The following is a 5,835-nucleotide window of genomic DNA, read 5'->3' on the forward strand; positions in this document are numbered from 1 at the left end:
AGGAGTCAAGTAGCAGGGATGCAAACCTTGTGGGCGCAACTTGGGTGCTCAGGATCACCTAAAGGGTTTCTCCTCCGCAGTTGGTGGCTGAATCATGGCACCTTGAGGCCCATGGGCTTCCCTTGGAGGTGAGACTTGGTCTTGGAACATCAAGCTGCCCTCTGCTCTTCTGAATGACAGCACCCACTTGCTCAAATCATTGGAGCAGAAAGGTCATCTCTGCCCATACAAGCTCCCCATCCTCTTGAAATCAAGGGGCCCAAGCCAGGTGGCTACAAGCTTTAGAGCCATTCAGTTCTTTTTTTTTTTTTTTAATTTTAATTTCATATTGGAGGATGTGCTAAATTGCTTCAGTTGTGTTCAACTCTTCATGACCCCATGGACTGTAGCTCACTAGGTTCCTCTGTCTATAGAAATTTTTTTCCAGGCAGGAATACTGCAATCGGTTGCCATTTCTTCCTCCAGGGGATCTTCTTGCCCCAGGGGCTGAACCCTACTCTCCTGCATTGGTGGGTGGATCCTTGATCCAGCACCCGCTGGGAAGCCCATATTGGAGTATAGCTGATTAAGCATGTTGTGTTAGTTTCTGGTGTAGAGCAGTGATTCACATATGCTGTTGCTGCTAAGTCGCTTCAGTCATGTCCAACTCTGTGCAACCCCATAGACGGCAGCCCACCAGCCTCCTCTGTCCACAGAATTCTCCAGGCAAGAATACTGGAGTGGGTTGCCATTTCCTTCTCCATACATATACATATATCTATTCTTCTTTTTTCTTTTTGACAGTTGAGTATGGTTTATTAAGTTGTGCCTTAGTACAGACACTGGGGCTTGCCCATGGTGCTCTTAATGTATAAGGCCCTAACGTTCGGCCAGTTTTTCTTGAGCAATAACAAAAGGAAGTTGACAGCTAAGTGGATGTTGTACACAAGCTCATCATCTGTTATCTTCATGTGGCCAACAGCCACTGCCAGACACAGCACCTTCTTCATCTGGAACTTGATCGTGGACTTCAACTTTGGCTACCATGTTCTCATTGTGGGTCGGCAAGGAAGGGAACTTGCCAGTCTTGTTCAGGCCTGGGCCCAGGATTCGTGGGATCTGCTTGATCAGAGACTGAAGCCAAAAAAGCATCATATTTCTTGGCCAGCTTCTTGGCTAGTTTCTTCTTCCTGTTCAGTTTCTTCAGTGCCTCAATGTCCATATGGGGGATATCCACAGCCTTGGCCTCATCACGATGCTGCTGGTCCCCCAAGACACACACGGAGAACTTGGGGCAGGGAGTGGGCTTAAGCCTGATGGTGCCCGAGAAGCGTTTGTCCTTCTGAGGGTCATAGTTCTGCAGGCTGATCGGAAGCTCCACCGTCTCCAAAGACTTCTGGTGCTTGCGCTGGTTCCCATGCAGGACTTCCCGCACCGCCTCCTAGAGTGTGTCAGGGGAGACTTTGCTGCTTATGGTTCCCCACGTCGCAATAACTGGAAAAGAGCTCTATTCTTCATTCAGTTCTAACAGATAAGCCTGGAGCCAGATTTAGAAGCTCTTAAAACAATCACTGGCAAATCTCAGTCGAGGGGACTGCAGGAGGAAGCAGGCAGGCAGGACTGGGCTCCCACCATGAACTCCTCCACCCTCCACCTACCCAGGACTTGTCTCACTCAAAGGAAAGAGCCTCTCATCGCCAGGGATTTAGCTACTGGAAATTTAGTGATTAATTACGGCGCCTACCGCCGATTGGTCTCCTTAGTAACCACACTAGCAGGGTCCCAGGCAGAGAAGCTGTTTCCTATTTTCAAAGAGGGCAAACCCTCTCTACATTGTCAAACACCTTCAATCAAAACACAAATGGATTTTGAAAATCAAGAGAATCTCCTCTCTCTCTCCAGCCTCTTTTCCCCAGCAGTGGGATTTGAGGGTTTTGCAGGGAAAGCTGAGTGGTAGTGATTGTTTTAAATGAAGAGTTAGGGGACTTCCCTGGTGGTTCAGTGGCTAAGGCACTGTGCTTCCAATGCAGGGGAGCCCAGGTTCGATTCCTGGTTGGGGAACTAGATCCCACCTGCCATAAAGAAGATCAGAGATCCTGCAACTAAGACCTGGCACAATCAAATAAATGTTTAAAAAAAATAAATGAAGAGTTAGGCAAATCCAGTTTCAAGGCAAAATAGGCCATTGTTGTGGTCTTACAATCCAGAGCATCCGGCCAAGTGCTGCGGCTGGATAGCGAAAGGGAGGTGAACTCAGGTGTCCCGCCCTCGAGAAGATAGCCTGGGGGACAGGACACACTCTGGTGGCTTAGAAGTAAGAGAATGAGGGAGTACATAATCTGGTGCTAACTGCAGATCTGCCTGGAGATGAGAGAGCCGTTCGGGTGAGAAGGGAGAGATGGGATGTGTTTTCTTACTTTTTGAACGAAATGTTAAGATCCTGAAGGTCAATGGCAGGCTCTGAGTGGGTCGGAAGGGGCAGCTGGGCTTCATTCTGGGCAAGTGTCAGGATTATGGGATATATAGGTTGGCTCAAGCAGCTAAGACAAAGCACCACAGACCGAGCGGCTGAACAACTGACGTTCGTTTTCTCCCTGTTCCGGAGGCTGGCTGGCTGGACTGAAGAGGATCCTCCAGAGGCCTCTCTCCTCTGTCTTCTCCCTGTGTCTTCACGTGGTCTTGTCTCTATGTTCGGCATCCTCATTCCTTCTTAGAAGGATACCCGTCATACAGGATCGGGGCCCACCCTGATCATTTTATTTAACCTTAGTCACCTCCCGTAGATTCCATCTACAAACAGTCCCATTCCGAGGTCCTGCGGGTGAGCACCTCAACAGACAAATTTGGTGTGTGGAGGAGGGCATGTGTATTAATAACGGGGGGAAGTGATACTGTGTCTGTCAGATAAGGGGGATGAAACCCCAGAAAGGGAACTAAAGGTCACTGTGGGCCACTGGGTGACCACTGGGCACAGTGGGTTCCATCCTCCCCTTGGGTTACCCAGGCCCTGGTGAGCCCGGACACCAAGCTGGCAGCGCATCTGACAGTCCTGCTTTGCTGCATCTTGGTGCCTGGTACCTGTGCGGTTCTCAGGGCCGTGTCTTAGGGTCCCATCCCCATGAGGAGGTGTGTCCTGGAACTTGGAATGCGGAGATCTTGGAAAAGTAAGGCATACCATGCTCAGGAGGAAGAAGGCCTCCAGGCTCTTCACATGCTCCAGATCACCGGCCCTGAGTTCTGTAGGATGGTGGGTTAGCATATGAATACTGGGGGTGGCGGGTTGGGGGGGGCTCATATGCTCATGTTCCATCACTTTCTATAAATAAATGCTACAAAACTCCTCTGGAGCTGCTGCTCAGACTCAGTTGCATCCAACTCTCTGCAACCTCATGGACTGTAGCCCATCAGGCTCCTCTGTCCGTGGGATTTCCCAGGCAAGAGTACTGGAGTGGGTTGTCATTTCCTTCTCCAGGTCTGGAGCTGATCCCTCTGTTAAATTCGGCACAAATTATTTACTTATTTATTTGGCTGCGCTGCATCTTAGTTGCAGGCATGTGAGCTCTTAGTCTCATTTCCCAGCCAGGGTTTGAACCCCAGCCCCCTGCTTTGGGAGTTCAGAGTCTCAGCCACTGGACTACCAAGGAAGTCCCAAATTAGGTACAAGGTGCTAGGGTAAGCTCATTGCCTTTACTCACTGGGGGAGGCCCTTCGGTCTCAGCCCGATTGCCATGTTTTCATTTCCTTCAGGAATTCTCACTCACATCACCTGGATACCCACAGGGACGCTGTCCTATCCACTCTAACACACCCCGCCCACACTTCCAACGTCACAGCCTCATCACAGCTACTCAGCTCTGTAAACTGACTGTTTCCCTCCTCTCTCTTTTCCTATCCTCTGTATTCAGGGAGTTATCAAGTGTCATCCTTTCATCTTTATTGCCATTTGTCAGAGCTCCCAGTACCCCCGCCCCTTCAATCTGTCCTGCACATAGCACCTTGCCCAATATTTTTAATTAATTTTAAAAATTAATTTCTTTAATTGAAGTGCAGTTGATTTACAATGTTGTGTTCATTTCTGCTGTATGGCAACATGACTCAGTTATACATATGTATACATACACACTCTTCTTTTAAACATTCTTTTCCATTATGATTTATCACAGGATATCAAATATAGGTCCCTGGGCTATACACTAGGACCTTGTCTGTTATCCATTTGACATATAAAAGTTTACGTTTGCTCACCTCAACCCCCAACTCCATCCCTCCCCAAGCCCCCTCCTCCTTGGCAACCACCAGTCCGTTTTCTGTGTCCCTGATTCTGGTTCTGTGCCCGACGTTTTATTTATTTTTATACAGTAGGTCCTCAGTTATCCATTTAGAATAACTAAGTGTGTTACTTAGTGTGTACATGTCCATCCCAAACTCCCTAATTATCCCTTTCCCCCGTCCTCCCCCCCACCCCAGTGTGCCCAATAATGGCATTTTCATTTTGCTTCATTATCTTACTCCAAAATCCTTTACACCCAAAATTTAAAGGCAATGGATGATAACAGTTTGAAGCAGTGGGGGCATTGCAGGGCCCATTGAATTTGAACTCCAAAGATTGGAGTCTGAGTCCCAGCTTAGCCCCTACCCTGCCATGTGACTGGCTGAATCTCTCCTGCTTCCAGGACCTTGTCCACTTATTCTTTAAAATGGGTCTAGTAATACCTAACATGGTATAACATTTATTCAGTCAACATAATGGAAGGGGCTTTGAAAATGCTAAGGTATCACACAGATACTTGTTGTTTTAGTCTTGTCCAACTCTTTTGGGACCCCATGGACTGTAGTCCACCAGGCTCCTCTCTCCATGGGATTTCCCAGGCAAGAGTACTGGAATGGGTTGCCACTACCTTCTGCAGGGGATATTCCTGACTCTGGGAATTAACCTGCGTCTCCTGCACTGCAGGCAAATTCTTAACCACTGAGCCACCAGGGAAAGTGAAAGTGAAAGAGACTCAGTCGTGTCTGACTCTGTGACCCCAGGGACTGTAACCTGCCAGGCTGTTCTATCCATGGAATCCTCCAGACCAGAAAACTAGGGTGGGTAACCTTTCTCTTCTCCAGGGGATCTTCCTGACCGAGGGATAGAACCGAGGTCTCCCACATTACAGGCGGGTTACTTTACTGTCTGAGCTACCTGGGGAGCCACCACATAAAGACTATGACATATAATTGCCTCTCAAGCTCGTCTCGAGTACCACCACGTCTTACAACTAATGAAAGTGTTAGTCACTCTGTCGAGTCCGACTCTTTGCGACCCCACTGACTGTAGCCTGCCAGACTCCTCCATCCATAGGATTGTCCAGGCAGGAACACTGGAGTGGTTGCCAGTTCCTTCTCCAGGGGATCTTCCAGACCCAGGGATCGAACCCAGGTCTCCTGCATTGCAGGCAGGCGCTTTACCATTTGAGCTACCAGGGAAGCCTTACAACTGATTAAAAATTGCCCTTTTCCTTTCCTGAGCTTTCAGAACCTTTTCCAGGACAATTGCTTGTATTCAGGTTTGCAGTTTGCGTTGCCTGGTGCGCCCCCTGCTGTTCCCTGCCAGTTTCACATCTTGTCCGTCTAGGAGGATTGCAAACCACTTGCGTGCTCAGTTGCTCTATCGTGTCCGACTCTCTTTGGCCCCATGGACTGTAGCCCGCCAGGTTCCTCTGTCCGTGGGATTTTCTAGACAAAAATATTGGATCAGGTTGTGATTTCCTATTCCAGGGGGTCTTCCCCCGGCCCAGGGATTGAACCCGAGTCTCTTGCATCTCCTGCATTGGCAGGCAGATTCTTTACCTCTAGCACCCCCTGGGAGGGCTC

The 5,835-nt window shown here is 49.0% G+C and overlaps 1 pseudogene; it reads right to left on the reverse strand.

Annotated features, from left to right (window-relative positions):
* Positions 1-809: 809 nt before the first annotated feature.
* On the reverse strand, positions 810-3,157 carry LOC133048456 (large ribosomal subunit protein uL1-like; annotated as a pseudogene).
* Positions 3,158-5,835: the final 2,678 nt, after the last annotated feature.

This window comes from Dama dama, chromosome 29, assembly GCF_033118175.1.
Source record: "Dama dama isolate Ldn47 chromosome 29, ASM3311817v1, whole genome shotgun sequence".
Taxonomy (NCBI): domain Eukaryota; kingdom Metazoa; phylum Chordata; class Mammalia; order Artiodactyla; family Cervidae; genus Dama; species Dama dama.